The 12,386-nt window shown below is 41.6% G+C and overlaps 2 long non-coding RNA genes across 2 annotated transcripts; both read left to right on the plus strand.

Annotated features, from left to right (window-relative positions):
* The first annotated feature begins 6,920 nt into the window (after positions 1–6,920).
* LOC127338476 (uncharacterized) lies at positions 6,921–7,649 on the plus strand. The gene is made up of 2 exons (XR_007874375.2): positions 6,921–7,363; positions 7,481–7,649. It is a non-coding gene; the product is annotated as an uncharacterized lncRNA (long non-coding RNA).
* Positions 7,650–8,534: 885 nt separating this feature from the next.
* On the plus strand, positions 8,535–10,117 carry LOC127338477 (uncharacterized). The gene is made up of 4 exons (XR_007874376.2): positions 8,535–8,703; positions 8,842–9,050; positions 9,343–9,415; positions 10,016–10,117. It is a non-coding gene; the product is annotated as an uncharacterized lncRNA (long non-coding RNA).
* Positions 10,118–12,386: the final 2,269 nt, after the last annotated feature.

Raw genomic sequence — 12,386 nt, forward strand, 5'->3', positions numbered from 1 at the left:
TTTCTATCCTACATTGTTGGATTATGATGGTTCCCTGCATGATCTTGTAGAGCTTGTTCCTAGCTTTAAAACAAGCCCAAGATCATCAAAATCGGAGTCCGGATGCTAAAGTTATGCTCGTTTCAGTTTGATGTTTCTGCCAGTTTTCAGGGGGGCGGATATTCCGGCCCAAGTTTGGGGCGGATAATCCGGCCCCCCCGAAATATCCGGTTTTTGGGAAAATCCGGCCGAATATCCGGCCAAATGTCCGGGCCCCTTGCTGAGAGCAGTTTTCTCATGTCCTTAGCCGTTTTTTGGGGCCCGGATATTTTGTAAATATCCGGCCCGGAAAATCCGGCCTGAGCACACCCAAACGGTCATATTTCGATGGGAGGGGGTATTTATGCCCCCCTTCTTCCTCCTTGGGCAGCTACCTCTTCCCCTTTGTGCTCTCCACCATTGTTGACCTTGAGAGCTTCCCTTTCCCTCTATTCCTCCTATGCTTCTTGAATCTTTTTGAGGGAAAAGGAAGAGGAGATCTAGATCTACATTCCTACCAATCAAATCCCTCTCTTTGTGAGAGGAATCCACTAGATCTAGATCTTGGAGAAATTTGGTGTTCCTCCTCTTATTTTGTTCTTCCTCTCTTATTCCCCCAATAGCTTTTGTAGCTTTGTTGGAATTTGAGAGAGAAGTACTTGAGCATCTTTGTGGTGTTCTTGCCATTGCATTTGGTGCATCGGTTTGAGTTCTCCACGGTGATTCGTGGTGGTGAAAGCAAGAAGGTTGTTACTCTTGGGTTCTTGGAACCCTAGACGGATTCTAGGCCTTTGTGGCGGTTTGTTGGGAGCCTCCAATTAAGTTGTGGATGTGTGCCCCAATCTTTGTGTAAGGCCCGGTTTTCGCCTCGAAGGAAATCCCTTAGTGGAACCTTGACCTAGGCCTTTGTGGCGAGGGTCACCGGAGATTTAGGTGAGGCGCCTTCGTGGCGTTCGGTGTGTGGTGTGAGTACCGCATCTTGGGGTGAGGCCTTTGTGGCGTTGGTGTGCATCGAGCAACCACACCTCAAGGTGAGCCTCTTGTGGCGTTCGGGAGCACTAAGCCACCGCACCTCTCCAACGGAGATTAGCACTCGCAAGAGTGTGAACTTCGGGATAAATCTTCGTCTCCCGCGTGCCTCGGTTATCTCTATACCCGAGCTCTTTACTTATGCACTTTACCTTGTGATAGCCATCGTGCTTGAAGTTATATATATCTTGCTATCACATGCTTGCTTGTATTGCTTAGCATAAGTTGTTGGTGCACTTAGGTGAACCTTTGCTTAGAATAAGTTGTTGGTGCACATAGGTGAACCATATAGGCTTTGGGCTTGACAAAGTAAACGCTAGTTTTATTCCGCATTTGATAAGCCCATCTCGTAAAAGTTTTAAACCGCATATTCACCCCCCCCCTCTAGGCGACATCCGTATCCTTTCACTTGTGACCTAGTCTGCCTGCGCGAATTGCTACTGCTTGGGCTGGCTCCCGAGTCAGTTGCATTTTTCCTTGGTGTTGTGCCTATTCCATCCTTCATAGGACTGTTTTTGAGCTCTTGACGCACAACAGACCTAGTTCGGTACCTGCCTGGTGATGTTACATTGGTTTCCTCAACTTTGGTTCTCTTGTCTTTTTTGTCAACAAACCTTACATCTTTCCTTTTCTTTAGTATGATTTTAGGCTCCATTTGAGCAAGAATTTGTTGGCAATCAGGCCTCAGAATAGCATCATGCACAGTTTCCAGCCCATCCATTGAAGGTTCCATTTGTGGTATGTTCTTCATTAACTGACACCTAGCTAGAATAGGTGTGCCGATATCAACGAACTCAGGTTCTTCGAACAAAGGAAATTCAGGCTGTTTGTGTATCTCGGTGCCAACATACTTCAAGAACTCCTTCCTCCTATTTTCTTCTAGTTTGGATTCTGATTCTTCACTGCAAGTGCTGTCATCTGCTAACATGTTTGGTGTCTGTACCACATGTTCCTTCTATGATGAAGTCATGTTTGCGTTGCGATCGATGGCAGCAAAATTGATGCATGTAGTTTCTGGTTTAACTTCTTCTTCATTGTTTTCATGTTGGTCAATATCATCCTCTGCTCTGTTACATCTTTTCCTCTTCAGATCCCTCATCAAAGCCACTATGTGTTCAGTTTTCGTACTGTCAATGTGAGTAAACTTGAGGGTGTTGGTTGTGACATTATCTGTATCTGCCAATGTAACCTCTGCATCTTCAAGAACTTTATTTCCTTTGCCACCAATGAGTGGAATAACATTTCCACATTCCTGCTCCACTACTGTAACTTCAGCTTGTTCTTCAAGTTTTCCATGATCACTGAGCTGATTATCGAATGTGGCAGCACTTTTTGCAGTGGGAAGAGCATGTTTCGTGGTGTGCTGGTCCTCTATGGGCAACACTGCATTTTGTTGTGCTGATATTTCTGTGTCAACTATAACTACATGCTCCTCATCCTTTTGAAGATTCTTCGCATCAACTGAAGCTTCATCTTCTTTTTCCAAACTCGCATGTTCACTGACAAGCTTTTTGGTTTTGGCATCAGAGCTTGCGGGAGCAGGATCAGACTCTTCCTTCTCTGACTCTCGAATTGCTATGACTGCACCAACTGAAGGATGTTGGGCGGCATGCGTGTTACCATCCAACTTTGATTCTCCTTGTACATTCTCTTAACTGGTAGTATTGCTTGGTCTTGCTTTAGTTACATCTGCCGTTATTTTACTTGAATCCTTGGTTTCCACTTGAGAATGAATCGTACCAACATCCTCATGTTTAGGACCTTGCAACTATGTGTCTTTGTGTACCTTTGGTTTCCTTGGAGGAGCTCTCTTGCTTTGTTTTGGACTGGGTAATATTGATTTCTCTGGCATAGAATTGTGGTTCATTGATGTCGTTGGGTCACTTCGGCTCGTGGCTAGGTTCCTGACTAGCATTTGCAAGGAAGCTTCAAAACCATGGCACGCATACTCAACTGCTTCTGTAAATCTCCTTTTGTCCTACAAAAGAAGATAATTGGAAAGAAATGAGATGTACTGTAGAAGAAGAAATTTAAAATTGTTGTTCATAGAAAATGGTGTTTTATATAAATTTTTCAAAAAGGATGTAATGATAGTGGTCAGCATTTAAATGTGCAAGTATAAAAAAATGATTTCACGACTTACTTCCTGTGTAACGTTTTGTGGAGCATTCGTTTCGATGAACTTGGTTATTTTGCGAGGGTCTGAGAATAGAATGCTTTGTGACATCTGAACATATTCGTCTTCTTCTGATTGCCCATTGTCATTAGCAGTATTGTTGTTTTCATACCCCTGCGCTAGTGCATCAGATGGGCCGCTTGTTATGCTTTTTGCAACTTCAGACTCCGACATGCAACCATCATTACCATAGCTTTCATTCATCTCTGGATCGGATGCAACATTCACATTCTCATTATCACTTCCATCTGTTATTGTCCTGTCATCCGATGCATCTTGTACTTCTGAGAATTCTTGCTTTAGCTGCAATTATATCGAGAAAAAAACATAAGGATATAATAAGGTTGTTTCTAAAAAAGACATGGGTGTGAAATGCAATGTAACATGTCAGAGTAATGGAGTTTATGAAAAAACGAACACTAAAAGCACCTAAATGAAGAGGGAAAAACTCACCGGTAATGCACCGAATGAGCCATTTTCTTTAGTGTCTTGCTTTATAGCTTTTCTAGCCATTTCATTTGTCCATACTAACACTCTAGTACCTTCAGGGTTTACATCCAAATCCCGCAACTGTAATGAGTCAAGATATTTTACCTTACCTGTCATAAAAAAAGAGAAGAAAAAGAAGACCATGGATGTAATAAAAGCGTTTCCTTTGTAGAATCATGTTGAGAAGAGACGATGCATGGGTAAAAGTTAGATTTCAAAAACATATGAATAAATTGGAGAAGGAAGAGGTACCATGAGGTACAGCATGCATGGACTGACTTGTTCCTTGTCTGCATCTACACTCAATGATTTACAAAGGATCATTATAACAAACTTGCACATGTTGAGCCGCTTTGCTTCTTTAATATTTATCAATGAAGGATATACTCTAGGGCTGACGCGGATTCCAGTTGTTGGAGCCAGAACAGAGCACATTGCAAAAGTTATGAAAAGCCTCAGAAATTTGCTGTTAGCAGGTCTCATTGCAGTAAGCCTTGTTTCTAATGAGGTAAGGGTCGGCTGTTTCCTCCCAGTAAGCGATAGTTGCTCCTTCATGAAAGCAGTTGCCTCTCGATCTCGAGCAAAAATGACATCAATATCTCCAAATGGAACACCGATAACTTGTTGAACAGACTCTTATGTCACAGGTATTGTGCCACGTCCCGGGAACACTAATGTGCAAGACGCAAGATCAAAGCTTTCCATTAGAAACTGGCACAGATCGGGATGCAACTTAGAACACTTAATATCCAGGAGACCGCCATAGTCATTGTTCCTTATCAACAGCTGTTGTTCCTCTATAATGTTTGGGTATAACCTGACCATCCTCATAGGTGAAGCTCTCTAAAACAATTTCTTACTTTTTGTCTACAGAACAAAGCAAAAAAGTAGTTGAAAAAAATCAGAGGATGTATTTTTCACTATGACAGTTACAGAATACAAATGAAAAAGAGCAAAAAAGGCAGTAGACTAGGATGTTATAAAGTGACTAACCATATTATCTTGGTGCTGTTCATTACCAGCCCCTGGAGATTCTTGTTTCACAAATTGAATGGCTGGTCTAGCTTCAGGCACATTTTCCTCTTGCTTGATTATGAATTGGACTGGTGACATCGAACGCTTCAGTGTAAGCTTATGGCGCATCTGGTTGTACTTTGAATATCTTCTGACAGACTTGTTTTTCTTGTTACTACTAGATCTTGTCATTGTACCTGTAACAAAAAATCTGCATAAAAAAAGAAGTTACAGTTTATTAGAAAAATGTAACCTGCATAAGACATTTCCCCAGAAAAGTGAACCCTTAAAATTTCAGAGTAATAGAAATTGAGATGGAATACATTACAGAAAAGAGTTATAGACTCTCTCTAAAAAGAAACGAACAATCCACACATATATAAAAAAATTACAGACCATAAATGTCGTTCATAGGAACTAATACAAAATGAGAATGAAGGTTCGACATAATAAAAAGTACTTATTACATTTCCATGTTCAGAAGTACATTGCAGCATAGGTAAAAAAACACAGGGAAAATATGACAAAGAAGATTTGGGAACATCCTCCCAAAAATCTAGTTATGAAATTCCAAAAAAAAAGATCACTCGAAGCCTCTCCCCCCCGGTGCAGCCTGATGGTATTTCCTCCCCTAGATGCACTAGACAACACGTTCCCATGCATCATCAATTGAAGCCCTGAAATATATTGGCATGAAAGACGCGTCAAGGGCAGCAATCCTTTTGTTGACATTTGCTACTCGATAGAACTTGATCATCATGTGTCCACCCACGTAGAAGTGATGGATAGATGTGTAATGAGCTTCAAATGTGGTCCTGTACTTCATGTACATTGTTCCATCTTGGTCAACAGCAAACTTGTGGTTTGGGAGGTTGGCAACTCGTATGGCATACAGGAAATCCCTAGGGCGTCCGAAATACTTGATTTCCACTCTGAGCAGAGAATCTGAAGGGCCTTCTTATACACCAAGGATGTCCATTGTGGTGGCGGACAACGTGGGGTAGTAATGCAAGTCCATGTCTTCGATTGGAGTCCCAAACCCTCTAGGGTAGTGCATAATAGAATTGCCCTCATGGCATGCAAGGAAATGCTCAACAGTGCATGAGTAAACATCGTCTTCATCATAAGGTAACATGCTGATGGTTTCGAAGTTGATGCATTTGATCAACGTGTCATTAAACTTGAAGGTGCCCCTTGTGTAATCTAGGTTTAGTGCATCAACTGGGTTTGTGCACCTAACAATCAGTTGAGCATGCCGTGTGCTGTTTACGACATAATTGATAGGAGCAGTAGTCAAAGCTTTGACTGTGTGGAGTGTATGAAAAATTGCCTCAGGTGATGAAGAGAAACGGACACAAACCAAGAGGACACCAATTACTGGGCCAGGCTGCAGACTAAGGTAATCCATAACTAAACGAGAAACCATGGGGTTCCTAGATTCTTCGTTGTTGTCCATAGTTATATTTTCTGTCTAAGAACATTAGTTAGTTTAACTGTGAAAACAAAAAACATTTAATCTGAATATACATAAGGAAAAAAAGCTAGCTCAAATCTATTATTGCATATAGCATATATGTAAGCTGCATGTTCCATTTTGTGTCCTACACATTATGATGTTACATTCACCAAAAAACTCAATCGTAGAAAAAAAGGATGGTAGAGAGTGGGAGCTATAAATTTTAAACAAGGTCGACGTGATGCAATAAACACTGCATGTAAGATGATAAAATCTATAGTTACCTTACATGCCACTAAAGCAGCCAGAAAAAAATTTCTCCTATAAATGTCCCTAGACTACCCGGCCAACCAAGGCACTCAAAAGGGGCAAAAACATCTGGTTCGTCCGTTACACGTGCACAGTAAATTTTCCAACCCGCTTTTCACCTCAACCGTTGGATGTTGTAATCTTTTTCCTACCGTCCGCTGCTTGTTCTGAGTGCATGACGGCTGGGCCCGTGCATGCGTGGGGCCGTTTGTTTGAGACAACCAGAGTCCGTGCTCGCGTCGCTCAGAAAACCAAAAACGGTGAAAACCCTAGCCAACCAAAAGGCTCCTCCTCACTCCAATCCCGAGCCTCCCCCAATCCCCGCTTCCTCTCGGGATCGACCCCGAGCCTCCACCGCGCCTCCTCCTCCGCCACCCCGAGCAGCTGCCATCCCGCCTCTCCTCCTCGACCTACGCATCTCCGGCGTGTTGCTCCGCCGCCGTGGCGCCTCCTGTGCGATTCCGAGCAGCCGCCGTCGTGCCTCTCACGCTCAATCTACCCTGCGCCGGAGTTGGAGGAGCAGCAAGGGGCGGCGCTGGGACGGAGGTGGAGGAGCACGGATTCGGCGCCAGCAGACTCCTCTACGAGTAAGGTCCTCCTCTTCCTTCTTTCTATCCTCCACGGATCGGGGCACACATGAGATGGCGCGGTCTGCGTGACTCCATGAGATCCATGGATGGCGGTTCTTCGGCCGGCGCGGGGATGCGCGATGGCTGCCGGTGCTCGAGATCTGGCGGATGGAGGGCTGCAGCGGCGGCGGGATCGAGTTCTGGTCTCCAGCTTGCCCATCCCCCACGTTTCCCTCTCCTCTTCCTCTCTGCTGTTGGCCACGCTGGCCATGGCCCTCAAATCCGACGCCTGCATCTGCGATGGTATGTTGTGTTTCTTCCCATGCTCTAATGTCTGGTGTGTTCTTGATTATTTGCATGTAGTAAATCGATTTCAGTTTAGACCATGGATTGCAACCTTAAAGTTATTTCTCCTTGCAGCTAGCAGCAGATCTGGTTGGGAAAGCGTAAGGAGATAAACAGCGAGAGATTGTCTTAGCACACGGATTCATGAGTGCTGCAAATTTATATATAGTGCTTTGTACTGATGTTTAAAGTTTATTTATACAAGTATTGGAAAGAGGAATACAATATTGCATTTCTAAAGAAATCATCATGTAGATATGTTTTTGTACTTTACTCAAATAAAATTGCAGCCGATTATTTTGATAATATATCTCAGTTTGTGTGTCCTTACTATTCCTTATTTATGAATTTGAGAAGATTAATTTCCACCTATTGGTGCTGAAGGTCAAGCTGCTCACTTTCTTCTTGGATGTGGACCAGTCTCCTCTGGTATAGCAGATCTCACAAAGGATCTTCATCATCAGGACAACTCCATGTTCCAGTCAGAAGGTTCACTGTCGCGACCTTGCATATTTGTTCTCGGTTTTGCGGTGTGCTGAGAATAGGAAGGCTGAGTTCATCAATTCTACTATGGATTCTGCTCTATATGCGTGTTTCTTTCTAATAATTCATCACTTGTGCAGGATTCTAATGGTTGTGCTGGGTGTTTGTAACGGTGAGGTTGAGCATATCGATTTGTATAATGCACAGACCGCGAATAATGGTGTTGTGGTGACTGATGCACTCACACAGTTTCCTGAAGGTAAAGTTGCTTTCAGTTGCTTATTCATCCTTGTCGGATCTTGTTTATAGCATATATACTTGCTTTCAGTTGCTTATGATCTACTCAAGCTAGCAAATTCCTTTTGTTGTACAGTTGGCCACTTTTGGCATATGTGATAATATGCATATTTGTCAGTGTTCATGGTACTACCTCCCTATCACTCACACACCTAGATATTTTCTTGCCAGCTATAGCCTAAATTAAGGTTTGACAATTTCTTTTAACTGCAGGTCTTAATATATATTTTAGACTACCATTTAACCCTTATTGTAAATTTTACCCACATTTTTAACCAACGCTTCTAAACCCATTTAATGGTTCTCATTTTATGTGTTGGCCTAATTACCCGACTTCAAATTGTTCAGAGGTTGTCCTACTTCAGGGTAGTGAGCTGCAGCATGTTGACGCTCAGATGGCGCTGGAGGTTATTCAGGCACCATCCACAAATTAAGTAAGCTATAGCTCTCTTCACCGTAATTTTGTCAAGGGGTCCACAATGAAATGGACAATTACGCCAAGATAGGCACATAAGAAGGTGGGGTTTGGGGTATGCTTGACTATACCTTTGTATCAATTGTTCTGTTGCACTTTTATTCTTCTAAAAAATAGCGGATATCCCTTCTTCGGTAATTTTCCAGTGTTAATATACATGCTGGTTTTGCTGTCATAATAGATCCTCAAGATCGGCGATGGCGATCGCGACGGTGCATCGACGAGCTTGATGAGATGGCGCATTGACAAGCAAAAAGTCATGGGGATTCCCGCTATTCGTGAGGGGTTGCGTGATGCGGCTATGGGGCGGCGGAGGTCCACACATCAGACGTACCCAGGCTGTGCGCACAGATGATGTTGAGGCTCCGTGACCTCCACAACCCGAGCAAGGTTAGCAGCGGTTCGCCACTTCAGCTGTTACTCTACTCCATCCACTAAATTTTCTTCAGTTCAATATATGCATATATATATGGTGATGATTTTAGTGGGCCACAAGGTGTTGGCAATTGTTGGGTTCTGTATTTTACAAAATATCAGCATCTTGTTTAATCTTCAGTTGCGGTGCTTTCATGTTATCATGAATTGTGGGCAAACTATATATTCAATACGCTTTGTTATTGATTCCTTGCCCCTTGCTTGCGGTGCTTTTCTTTCATTTTTGTGTGTTCCTTCTTGCATCCAGCTTGACTATTTACTCTGGAAGGAGCAGTTCGTGGAGTGGGTCTGAAGCAACTGGGTAGCAGTCATAATATTAGGTGAGAGTTGCTTAATGTGTAGGTGGGTAGAATATTAGTTTCATGGTCTACTTTACAAGAGAAAGCAAGTAGAATACTATGTAGGAGTTGCTTCATATTTACTGTCTCTATTTTTTCGTACCATTTTGCGGTAGGATTGCATACAGAGGCATTAATATATTTTATTACATTCTCTTTTCAGAGAAACTGCACTAACATCCTTATGCTTTTAGTCAGACATACCTTTTATTGTGGCTCAAGGGTTTAAGATTGTTATTAGATAAAATTTTACAACTAACTTGACATTTAAATGGTGCGAAATTACAGAGGGGGTGGACTTTGATGTCAGTATGACACACTATACTTATTGTACTCCATAAATATTTTCAGCAGAGAAATAGAATCCTACAAGATCAACATGTTTTCAGTATTTGCCTCTAATGATTAATTATCTCTTTTCCGTGTTCGAATTAGTTATTCCGTTGTGTTTCCATTTTCCATGTTGGCTAACATTTTCCATGTTGGCTAACTATAATAATAAATAAAATTCCAGAGTAGTGGATTTTTATGTGCCATTTGGTGTTAGCCTCCCTAATTCTCTTATGGATTTCTCTTCGGCAGGCTGCTACAGAGGGGGTGGACTTTGATGTCAGTATGCTACAAAGGATGTTGAAGAAATTGGTGAGTTTCTTTATTTAATTAAAGAAACAGATTATATGAATGCATGGTGATTTGAAAAAATGTGGTTTATTTATTTCAAGTGTTCTAAATAACTCATTAATCTGATATAAATTAAGGCTGCAAAGGGGGTCATGCAATGACTATGAACTAAGGGTGATATGTAATTTTTGGTGTTTATTCTTCTATGAGCTACCAACCATATATGTTGCAAGCTGGTAAGGTGCCTTTTTAGGTTATGAGAAGCGATTATCTTTGTGCCTCCATGACGAGCAGCACCGGCTGCATCTGGCGCATCTTTGGAAATTTATAATGATAACAGGAATTGGTCAAACTACAGAAATTGTGACCCTGATGAGCCGCCCCGGGCCTGACCACCGTTGGTTCAGCGTTCTCTGCCCGCGGAGTTTCCTGTCGTGCATGCGTACGGTTGAGGTTGGTTCACCGTTCTTCTCTCCTCTCTTTCGCACTGGCTTACTGTGTTCGTTGCCCTCCATGCCCTGTTCTTGTTAATGGGTTTGCCTAATTTTCCTTTTCCTTTTTGCATCCAGGTCTAGGATGTTCGTCCACATCTTCTACGCTAATCTTTACCTACGTATTCTGGTGGGTCTCCTTCTTTTCATGTGTTTGTTGCACCTTGCATGTTTGTTGCAATGCCTTTAATCTTCCTTGCACCTTGCATGTTTGTTGCAATGCCTGCCTGCTGATTTCTTCCCACTCTTTGGCTTGTTTTGCTTGCCATCTGTCAATTCTTCTAGGATGGCATGTGCGTGCATCGCTGCTGCTTGGGGAAATTTCTTCTTTCCTCTTCGGCCCTGCGAGTGGAGGTACGTTTGTTCCCAGAATTCAGTCACCAAAGGAGTAAGAAAAAAAAGGTAAACAAACAACATTCGTGGAAACCTGATGATAGGAGCACACATGTTTCTATGGCAACTAATAAATACAGTATAGCAGAGTAGTCTATTTAAAGAAAGGGTGCATGTTGTTAAAGTTTTTTCGGTTGAAACTAACCATGCCCTGAAAATAGGCAGTTAGAGTTTTTCGGTTGATGCTTAATTTTGGAAGGCTTTTAAACTATACGAGGCCATGGGGGAGTGACTTTTGTGTCTACTATTCCAAATTTATTCACTGGAACCACCATTTAATAAATATCATGGATATATCATTTTAGTACAATGCATGGAAAAATGGTGATTTAAATAGTGGAAGGTCGTTCTTTGCTTGTCTGTTGCTTGCTACCACTGACGACTATGTATGAACTAATGGTAGATGGATTAAAATAAATGTTTGACCCAAATTGTTCTTTTGTAGGGTTCATGCCTTTTATAGCATGATGTCTGAATTAATTGTGCTTGATTAAACAAGTCTAGCGTCATGGTTCATAGATTGAAAGGCATAGAATCTTGTGTTGCTCTTTCATGTCTCCATTCACTTAAATAAACTAATTTAGAGAACTGTTGCTCGTATGTACTCATAGGCATAAAGTTGAGGTGATCAAACCCAACTTTTTCCCCTATGTTATTTTATTTTGCAGATAACAAGCAATGATTCATTTTAATGATACTTTAGATTTGATATTAGTTACCTGATGGTGTTTGTCCATCATGCTTTGTTTGGGTATCAGGATTCGTCGTTTCACGAAACTTCAGATCTGATATTAGTTACCTGATCATCAATAGTCGATTTTAGCATCAGGATACATCTTCGCGGGATCAAATATATGATGGTATGTTAATATTAAACTAGAATATATATGTGGAGTATTTTCATCTGGAATCCATGTCTTCACTCATATTTGCAGCATGGAATAACTAATTTCCTGAATATGAGAATTGGCTTATTTGATCTATATAGGAGTATGATTTACAACTCCGTAGTGTTCAACCTGGTCGAAGAATTAAAATGAAGCTCGTCTGATGGAAAATTCAAAATAAATACATTCTTGTAAATTGCTTGGAGAAATGTAACAATTTACTCTAAGTCAGTTCGGAAGTCACTTTTTCGTATATACGAGTATTGTCTTAAGGGTTTATAAAGCACTGTAGATTTTGGATTTCAGAATCTGGCCTGTCTAGCGATCATACCATTCAGTTTCTGTGAGCATGTAAAAGAGCAACCCTATTTTTTAAAAAGCTTTCTTTCCTTTCAGTATATTTTTGGTTGCATTGTGTGCTCCCAGTTCCTCAATTTTGCTCTGATTTGAGGCCTTTATGCCCATTTTCGTTGGTGAATAGTTGCTGCTACTTTTTGCCTTCGTTAACTTGTTTTTCTGACTGAAGTTAGGAAAATTATATAGCTACCATGATATATTGCA

The sequence above is a fragment of the Lolium perenne genome, chromosome 3, assembly GCF_019359855.2.
Source record: "Lolium perenne isolate Kyuss_39 chromosome 3, Kyuss_2.0, whole genome shotgun sequence".
NCBI classification, from domain to species: Eukaryota; Viridiplantae; Streptophyta; class Magnoliopsida; order Poales; family Poaceae; genus Lolium; species Lolium perenne.